This window comes from Tupaia chinensis, unplaced genomic scaffold (assembly GCF_000334495.1).
Source record: "Tupaia chinensis unplaced genomic scaffold, TupChi_1.0 Scaffold143796_1, whole genome shotgun sequence".
NCBI lineage: Eukaryota > Metazoa > Chordata > Mammalia > Scandentia > Tupaiidae > Tupaia > Tupaia belangeri.
Genome location: NW_006203646.1, coordinates 4,430,194 through 4,448,153, shown reverse-complemented (window position 1 = coordinate 4,448,153; position 17,960 = coordinate 4,430,194). Strand labels below are relative to the sequence as shown.

General features: G+C 42.1%; 1 protein-coding gene across 1 annotated transcript in view; it reads right to left on the bottom strand.

The window, feature by feature from the left end:
• ADAM19 (ADAM metallopeptidase domain 19) overlaps positions 1 to 10,313 on the bottom strand; it is a 116,504-nt gene extending 106,191 nt beyond the window's left edge. The window contains exon 1 of the mRNA XM_014582772.2: positions 10,309 to 10,313. The gene's annotated coding sequence lies outside the window, so the exon portion shown is untranslated. The remainder of the gene's footprint in view (positions 1 to 10,308) is intronic.
• Positions 10,314 to 17,960: the final 7,647 nt, after the last annotated feature.

The window sequence follows — 17,960 nt, the reverse complement described above, 5'->3', positions numbered from 1 at the left end:
CCCTGCCCGGGCCTCAGCCCAGGGCCGAGACTCCGCCCCCAGCCCCGCCGGGCTCAGCCCGGGGATGGAGGAGGGGAGGCGCTGGCGAGGAGGGGCTGGAGGGGACGGCCCGGGGGGGGGCCGACCCGACCCCCGGGGCGCTGGCGAGGAGGGGCTGGAGGGACTGGCCAGGGGTGGAGCCGACCCGACCCCTGGGGATCCCGGCCGACTCAGGTGACCGCGGGAAAGGGAGAATCCGAGCCCGAGGGGGAGAAGGGGTTCACTGAGGATGGCCTGGAGAGGGTCGGGGGCTTGGGTTTCTAGGAGTTAAACTGAACCCCTCTCTGCTCAACGGCCCTTTTCTCTGTCCCGCGCTGTGCTAGACGCTTCGAGTGACCCCCTCCCCGAGAGGCGACCGCCCAGCGCTGTGCCCCAGAGGCTGCCTTTTAGAGGTAGGCTCCGAAAGGGTTAACCGAACCACCAGGCACAAAGAACTAAGTGCTATATGGAGTTGTTTTCTTAGCAGGACACAAATCAAGGAGCCATTCCTTCTGACTGGGAGGAGGGGGGTGGTGAAGACCAGAATCCCAGAGGGAAAGACATCTGAGCTTGGGAGGAGCAGAAAAGGAATTGCAGGCCGAGGAAACAGCTTGGACAAACACTCTAGGGCGCGAAAGCCCGCGGGATCTATAGGGGGTAGGGGAAGAAGGGGGACCCAGGATTCGGATGATTAGGGTTCAGGTTTTGGAGGGAAATGGAGGGAGATGAGACCCAAAGTAATAATATATTGACTATTACTTTTTGAGACCTTACTCTCTGTTAACAAAAGAAAAATTATGGTAGCTAAAACTCACACAGCGCTAAGTGCGAGACACTGTTAGCCGCGCTCAGCATGTATTACCTTAATCAAGGGAATGAGGCGCCTTTTACTGACCTTTTATACGTGCTAGGGTTCTGCATACATTATCTCTATTAATTTTTAAAGATTATTCAGTTTTTTCATGATAAAGAGCAGGTGCACGTAAGAGAGAGAGAGAGAAGGAGAGTGAGAGAGAGCTCCACCCCTACCAGGCTCTGTCAAACCATGATTGTCCTTCCCCCAATCCCCCAGCTCCTGGTGTCTTGGGCCTGGGCACCTGAGTCTCATGTCCACAGGGCTGGGGATCTGAACCACCCACAGGCCACATGGCTTCCAGATCTGCAGTTCAGCACACCACTGACTCCACCACCAAGGCCTGATCTGATTTACTTTTAATTTAATTTTAAGTTACTTGCCCTCAGTAGCACAGTTAATGTTTCATCCCAGATTCAAACCCACATCTGTATAACTCCAGAGCCTGATGGGACACACTTTATTTTACAGATGGGGAAGCACAGTCAGAAATGTTGTGGTCCATTTTTCTGTTGCTATCACTGAATACCACAGACTGGGTCATTTGTAAAGAATAACAGTGTATTTAGCTCATAGTTCTGGAGGGCCAAAATTGAGGGACTGCCTCTGATGTGGGCCCTCCTGCTGGTTTCTATTCTCCAGAGACCCCAGGCCATGCAGAGCATTATGAGATGAGAGGGAAGAGCCTGTATACATCAGCTCTGGTCTCTCCCTCTTCCAGTGAAAACACCAGTATTCAGTCATGGAGGCTCCCACCCTGGTGACCTTGTCTAATCATCTTCCAAAGGGCTCACGTTTTAATACCATAGTCAGATTAAGTTTCCACCCTCTTAATACCATCACAATAGCAACCAAATTTCAACACATGAGTTTTGGGGGACACATTCAAATTGAGAGAGAAGTGACCTGCCTGTGATCCCTTAGCAAGTTTTGACAAAGTCAGGTTCAAGAAACTGAGCCTCAGTTGTCTGTTCCTTTCACTAAACCTCTTTAGAAGAGACTTTCACCCCGGCTTGCTCAACTAAACAAGATGTTACGTGCTCGAGAAGATGAGACTCCTGAAGGTGATAGGTAGTAGCTAGGGCACCTGCTCATGGGCACCCATGGAGGAAATAAAAGATGTGGTTCTTGGCGTTGATGTGGTTAGGAGCTGTTACCAGTCTCCTCGGGCTGTCATAACAGATACCACAGAGAGTATCTTAACTAAATGAAATTTATTTTCTCACTGTTCTGAGGGGATTTTTCTGGGAAACTATTCTAAAAAATCCAAGATCCAATTGTGATCAGACTTGGCTTCTGGTAAGGTCTCTCTTCCTGGCTTGTAGACAGCCACCTTCTTACAATGTCCTCGTGGCCTCTTCTCTATGTGTGCGTAGAGCTTTGGTGTCTTGTCCTCTTTGTTTTTTAAAAACACATTTTTTCCACAAGCAAGCAAGAGAAAGAGAGAGACAGACAGCAGTCTTAGCAAGATCCTGACACTGATTCATCCCCAGCCTCAGCCAGGCCTGGATAGGGGCATACATATGGATACAAACCTGGAACCTTCTCATGTGGGTCCACCTCACAGAGTATCCCTTTTCTTTCTTTTTTTCTTAAGAATTATTTATTTATTTCCATTTGCTATTATTATTTTTCAGTCTTACCAGTTAGAGTCTTGTAGGGACACCAGTCTTCTCAAAGTTGGGTCTGGCCTTTGTATTATTATTTTTTTTAACCTCGTTTGACTTTTTTTTATTCCTTTATAGGTTCTATATCAAAACACAGTTACACTGGGGATTCCTTTCGACATTTGAATTTGGGGAAGGGGGACAGAGTCAGTTCACACTAAGGACTGTAGCCTTAGAGCGAGGGAACTGAAATTCTTTCTCCAGCCAGCTCTGTGACCTTGGGTGAGTCACTTCTTCCTTCTGGACTCAAATTTCTAATGAATGATCTGGCAATGGGGATGGCAACGCCCCATCATTCTCCAGACAGTCTTGAAGAGCTATTGAGATAATGGCAATGAAAGTGCTGCTGCCAAATAAAAAATGCCTAGCTGATTCTGGGGGTGGCTCTCCTTACAAAAAACATACACACTCCATACTTGGAATTCACTTCCATTTGCTGGCCCTTAGTAAATCAATATTTAATCAGCATGTAGCCCTGAAAATTGAAAGGTATCACGCAAGAAGAAAAAAAAGAAAAAGTGGTTAAAGCACAGCCAAAATGTTGCAGTTGTGTCTCTCATCCCTAACCCCCACCTTTCCACACTTACACATGAGAACAAGTCTATAGACAGTTTTTGACCTCCTGGAAGCCTTTCCATTTATTTGCAAAGAATGTTATTTGTAAATTTTAAGAATTCTACATCGCTATGTAATCTTTAAGACATTCATGACATTTAACCTAGCAATTACATTTCTGGGAAACTATCCTAAAAAAATAATCTGCAATGCACACACAGATTTATGGACTAGAATGTTCATAGTGCTGTTATTTAGAATAGTGAAAACACGGGAAACAACCTAAATATCTAGCTGTGCAAGAACACTTCATAAATCACAGACCAGCCACAGGATGGATTATTATGCAGCCACTTAAAATGATGAGAGTTTATGCTCTGATGTGAAGTGATAAAAAGCAGGATTCGAAATTACGTTTAAGTATGATATTGGCTATGTAAATACCTTTTTTTAAAAAAAAAAAAAGTTTTCTTTTAAAAAAAAGACTGGAAGGCAATGTGCCAAAGCATGAAGAGTTGTACTTTTTCATGATAGATTATGGGTGATGGGTTATTTGTCTTTTTTTTTTCTCTTTTTCCTTTTCTGCAATAATTACTACTTTAATCATGGGAGGCAGGTAGATGGTAAATACAGAAAGGGATACAAAAAGAAGGCTTTATCTTGGTATCTGAAGCAGAATTTTGCATATTTGACCTCCCTACATGTGGTTGATTTTTCTTCTCTGACGTTGAGGAAACCAAGTCAGAATTACAGCAACCAGTTCCAAAATGTGGGACTCTAGGTGACCATGTCACTGTATGGCTCTGGCTGTAGTGTACTGTAATGGCGAGGAGGTAGTTGTCCTGACAGGATGCTGAATCCCTGTTCCGTCTTTTGCCTTCCTCATAGCTGTTTGTGAGGCTTAGATGGGTGTTTAGAATAGGATCCCTCCTGTCGTAAACAGTCAATATTGCCATCATGCTACTGCTGCTAAGTACCCAGAGCTAGGTCGCAACTAACAATGCTTAGCTTGGGACCAGCAGAAGGCACAATGGCTATGTCTCTGGACTCTCATGTAGTCAAGCACAGTTAGAGTCCCAGACCCAGCGGCGTGCAACTCATGCTGGGTGCGTGTGTGTGCATGCCCAGAATCCCAAGAGGAGAATGGAGGAGAAGGGATTGCAGCATGGCCATCCTTCCTGGGGGAGGGAGGGTGATTTCTCACTTTCTGTCTCTCCAGGAAGTGCACACTGCTATAGCAAAAATCTCTCTATAAAAAAAAAAAAAAAAAAAGAAGAAGAAAAATACTTAGCTTTCAGTTATATAATGTGTGAAGAGTCTAATTATATACTAATTATTTACTTATTATTGAATATAATAATCATATTATACTATTATTGTATTTTTTTTACTCCCTTTCACTAGATCGTAAGCCCTTCATAAATAATAGCTGGACCTTGTTCTTCTCTCATCCCTCCAGCATTTGGAAGAAATGATAAATGTTTAATAATAATTATAAATAAAATACTTAATAATAATCTCATTCTAGGAACCAGCAGTTAGCGTAATGGCTATGTCGCTGGACTCCCACGTAGTCGACCGCGGTTTGCGTCCCAGACCCGGTGGCTTAAAACTCACGCTGGGAGCGTGTGCGTGCTTGCCCAAGATCCCGAGAGGAGAATGGAGGAGAAGGGATTGCGGCGTGACTATCTCCCCTGGGGGGTGATTTCTCGTTTTCTGTCTCTATGTCTCTCTCTGTCTGTCTGGCGAGCGCACACGCCCTATAGTGAAAATCTCTCCAAAAAAAAAAATAATAATAATAATAATAATCTCATTCTGGCTCCCCATAAATTTCCAAGCCACTCTTCTTTTTTATATATATATTTTTTTAATTTTTAAAAATTTATTTACTTATTTATTATCATGATAATCTTGTTTATATTATCTTGAATTACATATCACTTTACAGTGTATTACATTTCTTTTTCCAGAAGGAATACCATGCAGATCAGTCAATACAGAGACAGTAACATCCCCATTTCATCATCCAATAGCTTTTCATTATTTTTCCCCATCATCATTATTGTTATTCTAATTATTTTTTAAACAGTCAATCACTATTTCTCATTTTGCTTGTAAAAGACTTTACCCAACATGAAATACTTCTCACACCAATCCAGTTGAGGATACTATACACACCATCATCAACAGGTAATAAACCATATCTGTGTCCTACTAATGTCATGTCTCTCTTGCTATCTTTCTCTATACTCTTTTCTCCCCCATTCCACACTGTCTTATCCTCATTAACTATTTGCACTGCTTTTATGTCCTCCAATATTTCAATCTCTACCATATATAGTCGGTTTATATTAAGTGGATACACACAATATCTTTCTTTCATATCTCAAGCCACTCTTCTAAGCCATGGAAGAATTCTCTTCATTGGCTACTGTTATGGGGATGATGTTGGTCCTTTGATAACTGCTTTGTAATCCATTTCCCCAGCAGCTGACTCTCTTTTTAAAGTCTTGTTTATTCAGCTATAGTTTACATACACTAACATTCTCCATGTTTTAGTCTACAGCTTTATGACTTTTGATAAACACATATAGTCAAATAATCATTTCGACCATCAAGAGCACCCCTACTGTTTGTCTCTTTGCATCCAATCTCTCCCCTTACCCCTTGACAAGCATTCATTTGTTTTATGTCCTATAATCTCTTCCAAAATGTCACATAAATAGAACCATAGAGGATGTAGAGTTTTGAGTCTGGCATCTTTCACTTAGCCTAGTGAATTTAAGATTCATCCATGTCATTGCATATATCAATAGTTCCTTTTTATCATTCAGCAGATTCCATTATATAGATATACATAGTTTATCCACTCATGAGTTCAAAGACATCTGATTGCTTCCAGTTGTTGCCAATTATGAATAAAGTCACTGTAAATATTTATGTTTTATGTGAACATCAGTTTTCATTTCTTGGGTAAATATTAATAACTAGAAGTGGAATTCTTGGATATAATGGTTAGATATATTTTTAACTTCATAAGAAACTGCAAAAACAGTTTTCCAAAGTAGCCATACAATTCTGCATTTTCGCCAGCAATGTATGAGAGTTCTGGTTGCTTTGCATCCCTGCCTGGGCCTGGTATTGCCAGGTATTTTGATTTTAGCCATTATAATTTGTAAGGAGTTTTCCAGCAAGTCTCTTGTTCTTCGAATAATCCAACAGGTAGCAAAATTAGGGTTATTGAATCCATTTTATGAAAAGAATTCAAGTCTGAATAGTTGTGGTTTTTTTTTTTTTTTTTTTTTTTTTTTTTTTGCCAGAGGGCACATGTATTCACCAGAGAGAAAGGAAGAGAAAGTAAGAAAGCACTCCCCTCATGGGGAATGGTCATGCTGCAGTCCCATCTCCTCCATTTCTCCCTCCTTTCAGAATTTTAGGCACACACACACATGCATCCACTGTGATTTTCAAGTTGCCAGTCCATAACTCAAACCACACAGTTGGCCATGTGGGATCCAGCCTCCTTAACCACCTTGCCATGGGCTAGCACTAAATTTGGGTTTTTCCTGAAGATTTAGGGTTATGTTAAAGGCTTTGGTCTTTATTCCTTGGTTGTTTTTGCTTGTTTGCTTGTTTGTTTGTTTTAATAATCCACTGGAAAGTCAGAACCAGCTGAAGTTGCAGGTATTTCTCCATCTGCCTGATAGGTTGGGTTCTGAAGAAACCCTGGCAGGTTAGGCTCTCATCAAGTAGTTTCTCTAGAAGGCAGATCTTGTTAACAAGAAAAGAATGCTTTGGTATATTTCAGAATGTTTTTTTTTTCCCTCCCTTTACCAGAAGCAGGAAAGGAGTTTTCGCTGAGACTCAAGTGAAGAACTAGGAGAGCTCTTGGAAGTAATACTCCCGGATGTGTGGGGAACCTCTAACACTGGATCCCCCTTGAGTTTTTAACTTCCACAATTGTCCACACTGAGCCTCTTTGTCAATTACCAACACTGCTTCTCAGGAGATTTCTACTCTGATAAATGGTAATTCAGTATATCCAATCCACCCATCTGTCGCTCCGATCTTGGGGATAACGATTTGCCATATAACTTCACTTCTCTGATGGGCCTAAAGATTTATTGATTTTCCAGTTTGTGAAACTTTTTGTTTGTTAGGACAGTGGTGACTTCCAAGCTCTTTACAGGCCAAACTGGAAATCGGAAGTCGAATATTTTTAACAGAAATAATGATGCGAAATGTATCCTAGGAGCCAGCTTCCTGCAGCTGTTTCCCTTTAGCAGCTACCAGCCACCCTCCCCCAGGCATGTCATTTTCCTATCCTCATTAAGCTTCACTAAGATGGAGAGCTTATACCAACCCTTTCTAGAGACATGTCACTGCATTATCTTACTTGAGCCCTTAAGAAAGCCACATGGGCTGGATGTTAAGGATCCCATCTCACAGAATAGGAAATTGTCGTTCTAGGAGGTGAACAACTCTCCTAGGTCACACAGCTAGGACACCCTCTCAAAAGAAAAAGGAGAAAAAAGGCAGAACCCTAGTATGTGCACTTATCCCAGGAGACTGAGTTGAAAGTACAGATTTCAAAGTGGCTACACTTTGCATTTATAACTATACATAAAGAACTTCTGGGTCCATTAATTTTTTCACACTGGTACATGCAAAGCACTTTAATCTGCCCTGGAAATAGAGATGCTTAGGTAAGAGCCCTGCCTTCTAGAGCCTTGATAGCCCAAAGAGAGCCTTCTGGCCAAAACTTCTGCATTACCTGAGAGCCTATTAGAAAGGCAGAACCTCGAGGGTCCAGCAGTTGGCATAATGGCTATGTCGCTGGACTCCCATGTAGTTGCCTGCAGCTCAAGTCCAGGACCCAGTGGCTTAAACTCACGCTGGGCGCATGTGCATGCGTGCCCAAGATGCCGAGAGGAGACTGGAGAAGAAGAGATTGCAGTGTGGCCATCCCACCTGGGGTGATTTCTCGCTTCAGTCTCTCTGTCTCTCTTTCCAGCGAGGGCATATGCCCTATAGCAAAAAAAAAAAAAAAAAAAAAGAAAGAAAGAAAGAAAGGCAGAATCTCAGGCCCTGACTCCAAACAGCCTGAATCTAATGCTGCATCTTAACAAGATCTCCTCCACTCCCAACAGGATTTGTGTGCACACTGAAGTTTGAAAAGCACTGTCAGGAGACAGTCAATAGAACTTGATCCTATACGGCCCCTCCTAGTGGTACGGTGATAACGAACTGAATGGCCAATGATATAAGCCACATGGCCAACTCCAGGTTCAGATCCCCAGGCCAGCTTGACAACAAGTCAGGCATGTAGATAGGTGCCTAAGACCCCGAGAAGCTGGAGGACTGAGGAAAGAGGGTTGTGGCATGCTAAGACCCTGTTGAGGGTCTCTCTCTCTCTCTCTCTCATGCACACACATGAACTAGTGACCTGTGGGTTGATACCAACCAACACGATGTCTTAAAAATAACTTGGGTTATAGTTGTGTCACAAAGTAATTTTCAAAATGTTAAAAATATAATTATTAGAAAAATACATAGTGAGCATCTGTTAAATTTTATTTAGCCAGAAAACTAGTGAGATGATCAAGGTAGTTTTAAAGAGGATAGGAAAAAAACTGGGGGGGTGGGGGGTGGGGGGGGAACAAAAGAACTCTAAAATAAAATTAAGTTAGCTCCAAATTTGGTTAATGACCTAAAAGGAAATAAAACCACATTCTTTGAGGGTATCTTTTCTACCATACAGAAATCATTTGCAGCTCTAGTGGACTAAATAGAATCACTGGCATGTTACTGGTTTTCTACAAGTTAGCATCCAACTTCACAGAGTTATAAAAATGTCAGAACCCTAATTCATAATAGACAGATATGGCTGACTGCGGTTCAAATCCTGGCCTCAGAGGTTTGAAAAACGGGCATGTGTGTCCCAAATACCAAAAGGATAGAGAAATGGAGAAGGGATTACGGTGTGACCATGCCCCTTGTGGGTAGAGGGAGGAGTGCTTTCTCCCTCTCTCTATGTGTCTCTCTCTGGTGAGTGCTTGCACGCTTTGGCAATTAAAAAATAATAAAAATAAGGGCCAGCCAGGTGGCATGATAGTTACGGAGGCTGTACCCCGCATAGCCGATAGTTTTGTTTGATTCCTGGACTTGGTGGCTTGAAAAACACACTGGGCATGTGAGCATGTGTGCCCTAAATTCCGAGAGGAGAATGGAAGAGAAGGGACTGCAGCATGGCCATCCTCACCAGGTAAAGAGCGTGCTTTCTTACTTTCCCTCTCTGCCTGTCCTTCTCTGGCAAGTGCATATGCTCTATAGTAAGTCTTTTTAAATATGTAATAGCAATAAATTATAAACAAGTCAAACAATCTATCCGGTGTTCACCTGGAGTCAAACAATGGCTGAACAGGGAAGACAGTGGTAAAGAACAGCGAATCTGAAACTTCAGCCTCGATCAGAACGTGGGGGCTTGTCACAGCTCAGGGCTGGTCTTCAGCACCGGGGTGTTTCCAATTCAGGAGGACTGGGGCAGACAGTGCCGATGATTCATTTCTGCTATTGATTACGAAGCACCTTTTGAGAAACACTGTTCTTGAATGCCAATGAAAGGAATTGCAGTCTTCCTTCTGCCTCATTTCCAAGTTTAGATCATTTTTCTTAGCAATTGCCAACATTCAAAAATAAGATTTATTTCTTTCAAAAATCTTTATTCTGGCGTCTTTTGAAAAACTAGAAGGTGAGACACCAATAAGCCTTAATACTTACGTGGTGACAATTGGCGAGAGCTCATTCCTAGCTCCTTTGGGGGGAACATTTGTTCTCTACTATGTGACAGTCATCACCACCCATTTATTCTGTGGGCATTTGGTTTTGCTATCCCTGCAAAAGATGATGGAGACATACTGCAGAATTTAGAGGGAGAGGATGGGCATAACCGGTTATTCCTACCTGACGAGTTCAAACACCCAGAGTAGCTTCGCAGAGTTGCCATCAGGGCAGTTACACAGGACCTCGCTCTCAGGAGGACCCCACACTTGGTTTAATGCATTGCTGTTGCCATCTGGAAATTGTCTTTTTTTTTTTCTTTAGAGAACGATTTTTGTTGTAGGGCATGCACCCTCACCAGAGAGACAGAGAGATAGAAAGCAAGAAATCCCTCTCCCCCCAGGGATAGGGGGGGAATGGCCACACCACAATCACTTCTCCTCCATTCTCTCTCAGGATTTTGGGCGTGCACACATGTGTCTGGTGTGAATTTTAAGCCTCCAGGTCTGGGGTTTGAATCATGGTGTAGCCCAGCAATTTAACCTTTACACCATCTGCTCGTCCCAGTCATCTTGAAATTCGTAGTAGTGTTTCAACAAGAAGTCTCACAAGTTTCACATTTTATATAGAGAGCCATAAACCATGTCGCTGGGCCTGCAACCACACCAAAGTTTGGAATAGACTCTTAGAGGTAACCTTCTCACCCCCAGATTGGTAAGGAAGGAAAAAGAGTAGTTTCAGATCAGAAATTGAGGGGGTACTTCAGAAACCATCTTTTCATGCAGACAGGGTAATTATTTCATTTTATAGCTAGACCAAGGTCCAGAAAGAGAAAATTAAATTCCTCAAGGTCATGAGTAAACCCTGGAAAGAGAGCCAAATTAGAAAGCTAAAGAAATGAGTCTACAAGGCCACGCGTACTGAGGCTGCCAGTGAGTTTATGTATCTGACACACCTCTGCATACTGATGTGAACATTTCTGTTTGTCACTTGGCTCAGTCAGTGTTGGCTTGATCTGGTTAAGGCAGAGGAAGTGGATAAAATGGGGAAAGTGGGCATGGGATCGTTAAATGGATTAAGAAAACTATATAAACAGACCCATTTAGGGTAAGGATTGGGAAAGAGGAAAATGTGAAACATACAACCCAATTAAAAATCGAGGTTCGGGAAAGCACGTAATTTCAGCTGGCCTCACTTAGCTGGAAAAGAACTCAATGATTTGTGGGTCTCAGCTGCCTGTTTTCTGTTAATGGCTGCACACACCCAGAGGGAGAGCTGTCTCTACAGCTGGTCGAATGCTAAGTTCCAGTGGGAATTATGCAAATGATCAGCCCTGAGTGGCTTTGCACTTCTTCACATCTGCTCTTGTGGTTTACATGTGGTGGCTCTTCTTCCTTCCATCCACCTGTTCAGGGTTAAACAAAAAAACAAGGTTTGAGTGTAGAACTGTGTTATAGTTTGTACACTGCTTCCCCCTAAAAAAGATTTATGTCTTGGGGGTCGCAGGTGGTGTGGTGGTTGAAGTATTGGACTCCCACATGGGTGACCACGGTTCAAGTCCCAGACCTAGTGGCTTGCTTTCTCACTTTCCTCTCTCTCTGTCTCTTTCTGGTCAAATTTAAAAAATAATACTAAATAAAATAATTATTTAAAAAAAAAAAAAGATTCACATTTTGGAATTCGGTCCCCATATAATGGCTTTAGAAGGTGGTGATGACTAGTGGGTGGTAATCAGATTACGGCAGCATCATCCTCATGAATGGATTAATAATGTCTCAAAAGAAAGAGCTCCAGCTCTCATGAAAAGGGGTTAGTTTCCTAAGAGTGAGTTGTTATAAAAGGAAGGTGGCTGTCCCCAGGTTGTTTTCACCACTGTGTTGTGATACGAGCTGGCCTGACACTAGCCCTAGGCCTTTGGATGTTTTAGCCACCAGAATATGAGTGAAATAAACGTCTATTTCTAGCTGTAGTGCGTGGGTTTTTTTTGTTTTTTTTTTTTTTTTTGTAGAGATTTTCACTGTAGGGCGTGTGCGCTCGCCAGACAGACAGAGAGAGACATAGAGACAGAAAGCGAGAAATCACCCCCCAGGGGGGATGGTCACGCTGCAATCCCTTCTCCTCCATTCTCCTCTCGGGATCTTGGGCACGCACGCACATGCGCCCGGCGTGAGTTTTTTAAGCCACCAGGTCCGGGACACGAACCGCGGTCAACTACGTGGGAGTCCAGCGACATAGCCATTACGCTAACTGCTGGTTCCCAAGGTCTATTTCTTTATAACTCGCCCACTGTCAGATATTTCTGTTTGCAATGTAATAGCAGACCAAGGCACGCCACATCCCTACACCCATCGTTTGAACATCCTCCCAGGACTCTTGACAGCCATACCCAAAGCTGCTTCCTTTTCCTCTGAAAGGGTAAGCAATGGGCTATGAGTGATCTTTTTGTTACCAGGTCAGGAAAGAACCTAAAATTTAAGTCTAAGAGTGGCAAGAGATAGAACAAAAGGAAGAAACAGGATTTTAACCATATACTAGAATTTCTAAATCCTGCCATACCTGAAGTCAACCTACCCTTTGAAAGGCTCAATTATGTGAATCAAGATCTTTTTTTTTTTTTTCTTTAGTCTGAATTTGAAGTTTTTGTTTGTGGCTGAAAATGGTTTATTAATATAAAGGCCCCCTCACCTTAGGCACTGTGGTAGGTGGGGAGATTATAAGAGCAGACAAGATAAATGCCATCCCTATCTTTAGAGTCGCTAGAGGATAAGAAGCAAGGAAGCAAATACCCAAATAAATAAAATAGAGTAACATATTGGAATTTGTAAACAAGAGGAGTTTAAAAAGCAAGTAACAAAGGAGAACAATTTTAGACAGCATGGTAAGGGAAAGCTCTTGGTTGAGTTGTTTTTTGGTGGGGAGTAAAATGTTCTTATTTCCTCCATGAGAAAGGGAGACAGACAGAAAGAGAGAGAGGTTCTCAACTGGGTCTTCACACCCTAATCCACCCCCAGCCTCAGCCAGCCCAGATCGCAGGCACATCTATGCATGCCCAGTGTGCAGAGGGAGGCTCTGGGAAGCAAGCAGCAAACCCTGACCTTCCCAGGTAGGGCCTTTGTGGAGAGGCTTTTAAGCTGAGGATCAGTGAAAATTTCCTAGTAAAGAAAATTACAGCTGATCTTAGACTTAAGAGGGCTTCATTCATTCCAGGAACTGAAAAGTAGCCTTCTCTTTTTTCACCCACTCAACAAAGAGCAATTGGGCAATGGTACAGTGATAGGCACAGGGAGACAAAGATAAATAAAAGCCATGACCAGTAAGTTGGCAAGAAGTATTGAAAGCTCTAAAAATGTTCAGACCATTTGACTTAGTAATTCTACTTTAAAATGTAGTCAAAAGGAAAAAAAACATAAGGAGGTCTGCAAAGATAAAGTTACAAGGATGTTCACTTCAGTGTTATTTATTCTTTTCTACTTTGCATTGAGGTATAACATACATATTAAACAATGCGCATATTGGGGCCAGCTGGTGGCATCGTGGTTAAGGCACTGGATTCACACATAGCAACAGCAGTTCAAGTCCTGTACTTGAAAATCATGGCAGGCACATGTGCATGCATGTCCAGAATCCCAGGAAGAGAATGGAGGAGAAGGGATTGCTGTGTGGCCATCCTCCCTGGGAGTGATTTCTCACCTTCCTGTTCACTGTCTCTCTCTCTCTTCTCTGGTGCGTGCACATGCCCTATGGCAAAAACCTTAAAAATAAATAAAAAGAATGTACATATCCTGGTATACAGCTCAATTATTTTTACAACCTGAGCACACCCATTTTGGTACCCAGATTAAAAAGAGAAAATGACCTGTACCCTGGAAGACTTGTTTTCCTTCTATTCACAATCCCTCACCCTCATCAACGGTAACTATTTGCCTGACTTTCAACACTGGAATTCTGCTTCTTTTTGTTATACATAAGTGGAATCACACAGTGCTTTGGGGAAGGAGACTGGGGAGGTGGTTCTGGCTTCTTTTGTTTAATTTTGTGCTTGTGAATCTCACCATATTGTTTGCATAGTTATGGATCATTTTCTTCTGTATAGTATTCCATTGTGGAATTTACCACAATGTATTGATCTATCCCACTATTTACAGATAATTGGGTAATTTCCAGATAGAGACCATTATAACCAGGGCTGTTGTGGATGATCTGCTGGTTAACATACATCTGCATTTCTTTGGGCATGCATCTAGGAGGGACAATGCTGGGACATAGAATCCTAGGTCATAGTATTAATAGATGTGCTTTTAGAAGAAAATACTGAGAAGTTTACTAAAATGATCCTACCAATTACACCCCTACCAGATTTGTGAGAGTTCGGGTTTCTTCACAGACTTGTAACACTTAGTACTTTCTCATTTTTTTCCACCCACCAGATGGGTGGGTGTTGGTATCAAATTTTTGTTCCAATTTTCATTTTCCTGATGACTAATGAGGTTGAAAACCTGGTTATATGTTTATTGGTCATTGGTTAGACATCCTCATTTCTGAAGAGTCAGTTTAAGCTTATGTCCCATTTTTCAACTATGTAGTCTGTCTTTTCCTTATTGGTTTGCAAGAGTTCTTTAAACACCCTGGCTACAATCCTTTGGTCAGATATGTGTATGAGGGGGTTTTCAAAAAATGGGACCAGCAGTTGGCGTAATAGCTATGTCGCTGGATTCCCATGTAGTCGACCGCGGTTCAAGTCCCGGACCTGGTGGCTTAAACTCACACTGGACGCGTGTGCATGTGTGCCCAAGATCCAGAGAAGAAAACGGAGGAGAAGGGATTGCGATGTGGCCATTCCCCCTGGGGGATGATTTCTTGCTTTCTGTTTCTCTGTCTTTCTGGCAAGTGCACGCGCCCTATAGCAAAAACCTCTCAAAAAAATTTACAGAAAATGCGTATGCATGGATTTCAATATTTGTTTCTCATACTTCATTTCTTTATTTGCCAGAGGGCACATGTGCTAGCCAGAGAGAATGAAAGAAAACATTCCTCAAATGGGGCATGATCATGCCACAATACTTTATCCGTCATTACTTCTGGTCAGGATTTTGCACATGCATACACACATGCCCATTTTGTTTTTTAAGCTGCTAATGCTGGGATTTGAACCATGATCAGCTATGTGCTTAACCACTGTGCTATGAGTCCAACCCTAAGCTCTTTTTTTTTTGTCATTTTGCCAGAGGTTGCATGCACTCACCAGAGTAAGCCATAAAGAGAGAGAGAAGGAGAAAGTGGGGAATAGTCACACTGCAATCCCTTCTCCTCTATTTCTTCCTCCTTTCAGGATTTTGGGCATGCATGCACATGCACCCAGCATGCTTCTCAAGCTGCTGGATCCAGGACTGAAACCATGCAGTCAACCATGTAGGATCTGGCTGTCTTAACCACTACAGCACATACTGACCTTTAAATTCACACTTTAATTCTATTTTCCACCAATTTCTTGAAGTCCCTCATATGCAAATAAATATCTTCTTTCACTTTATGGGGTACTTTTTTACTCTCTTCTGATAAAAAAGAACTCTTCTTATTAATATAATAAAACATTTATTTATTTATTTATCTATTTATTTATTTTGGAGAGGTTTTTGCTATAGGGCATATACACTTGCCAGAAAGACAGAGAGAGAGAGAGAGAAAGCAAGAAATCAACCCCCAGGAGGGATGGCCAAGCCACAATGCCTTCTCCTCCACTCTCTTCTTGGGATCTTGGGCACACACACACACACTCCCAATGTGAGTTTAAGCCACTGGGTCCGAGACTAGAACTGCAGTCAACTACATGGGAGGTCAGCAACATAGCCATTACCCCAACTGCTGGTTTCAAAACTTATCTTTTTTTATGTTTAGTATTTTGAGTCCTATTTAAGAAATTGCTCTCTACACCTGGATCTTATGCTTTTCTCAAAAAGCTTTACTGTTTTCATTTTACATTTAGACCTGTAGTCTATATGAAGTTGATTTTTGGTTGATTTTTATAGAGATGAAGATGATTTTTTTTTATATGGCCATAGTTCCCAATCACTGTTGGAAACCACCGTGAACTTGCAGAGATACCATGAGATAGTTTGCCTTTTTGAGAAAGTACAATGACATATGTTGGATACCACATAGACTCTTGATTTGATATAGTTCTTAGTTTCAACATTAAATCATTCCCTTAAATGATGTTGTGTTTTTGCAAAATGGTTTTTTTTGAGGTTGTCATGATAAAAAATAAATACCATGTGAAATCAGGAAATGAAGATGGTGGCGTTTGATCTGATTTTAAGATCTGGGAAGCTCTGCAGGAACACAAATCTATTAGTAAATACTTAGTAAATGCATAAAGATAAAATACTTTTTATTTCAATTTATGTGTGTTATTTTTTCAAATGACTAGTAAGTTGTTAGGATATAAATATTAACTTGTTTGGTCTAAATGCTTTTTTTCTTTTAGATATTTTTGCTATATGACATGTGCTCTCACCAGAGAGAGAGAAAGTGACAGTGAGAGAGAAAATGAGAAATCATCCCCTCAGGGGGGATGACCATGCCACCATCCCTTCTCCTCCGTCCTCCTCCTGGGATCTGGGCATGCACATACACACATCTGGCATGATTTTCCAGCCACCAGGAGTCGAACCACAGTTGGTCATATGGGAGTCCAGTGGTGTAACCACTCTACCATCTGCTGGCCCCAGATCTAAATATTTAATAAATAGACTGTTAGATATTTCTTTTGAGCTAAGGGGATCATCAAAAATATTACTGAGGCACTAAAAGTGTCATATTTGTAGAAAGTTTGAAAACTGCACTTTTGCAGAAAGACTCTAGAGTGGTCTCAACAAATTCTACCCTGGTGTCCATGTTCTTCTATAATCCTCTTCTCTTGCATATTGGTGGTCCCTCTGATATGCTTCTGGCCAAAAGAATACAGCAAAGGTAACAGATGCATGTGACTATGTGTGAATGATTAAACTACAGAAGACTGTAACACCAGTCATGGGTGTAGGGAGGAGACTCTCTTACTGGCTTAGAAGAAACAAACTGTTGTGAGCTATCCCACTGAGAAAGTGATTTGGGCAAGGAGGTGAGAGCAGCCTCAGGTCAATAGCTAGTAAAACACTGAGACCTCAAGTTCAGCAGCCTCCAAGGAATTAAATTCTTCCAAGACCCCCATGAGTTTGATGCAGATCCCTTCCTAGTCAAGCCTCAGATGAGACTGTAACGCTGGCCACAGCTTGATTGCAACTTTGTGAGACCTTAAGGCAGGAGGGCTGGTTAAGTCAAGTCCAAAGCCTTATCTACAGAAACTGTCAGAAAATAGCTGTGTGTTGTGTTAAGCTACAAGTTAAAATTGTTGTTTTACCCAGCAGTAGGTGTCTCACACGCTCACCATGTGGCAAAAGACAGAGGGTCTTCCCAAAGAAAAGGGGGTGGCATGACCACCCAAGAAGAAGGGCAATGAGAAAGGTGATACTGAGAGAAAGCTAGAAGCAGTTCATTTGGCCTGAAGGAGTAAGGCAAAGGTACAGAGGAAGTGGTACTTGAGTTGAGTGTTCAAAGCGAGGAGGTATTCACAGGAAATTAGGGTTAAGAGGGCATCTAAACAGGATGAAGGAGGTTGGTATGTGTAATGGGGTAGGGAGTCAGACAGACAGAAACCAGATCTAGAAGTGGCTTCTGAACCATGCTAAGGTATTAAGCCTTCATTCCAAATGTAATGGGGAGCCTCGCAGGAGTGAAAGAGAGGACAAGTGTATTCAGTCACCTTTGTTTCTCCTGCAAAGGACTGTGCCTGACAAATACCATTAAAAGCAGCAGTAATGTTTTGTCTCTTGCACTGAACTCCGTGACTCTCCAGTGGCTGTGAAGATGGATTTGAGGGTTTTTGACAATAATCTCCATGACACCAGTGTGTTTTAGATGTTTTTGACCATGGTCATCAGTAAGAAACACATCTTATATCACAATTAAATTGAATTTCACTAAACTATTTTGAAAAAAAATTAAAAGAACGACTGCTGTAGATTAGCAACTCCATCAAGGCAGTGACAGTG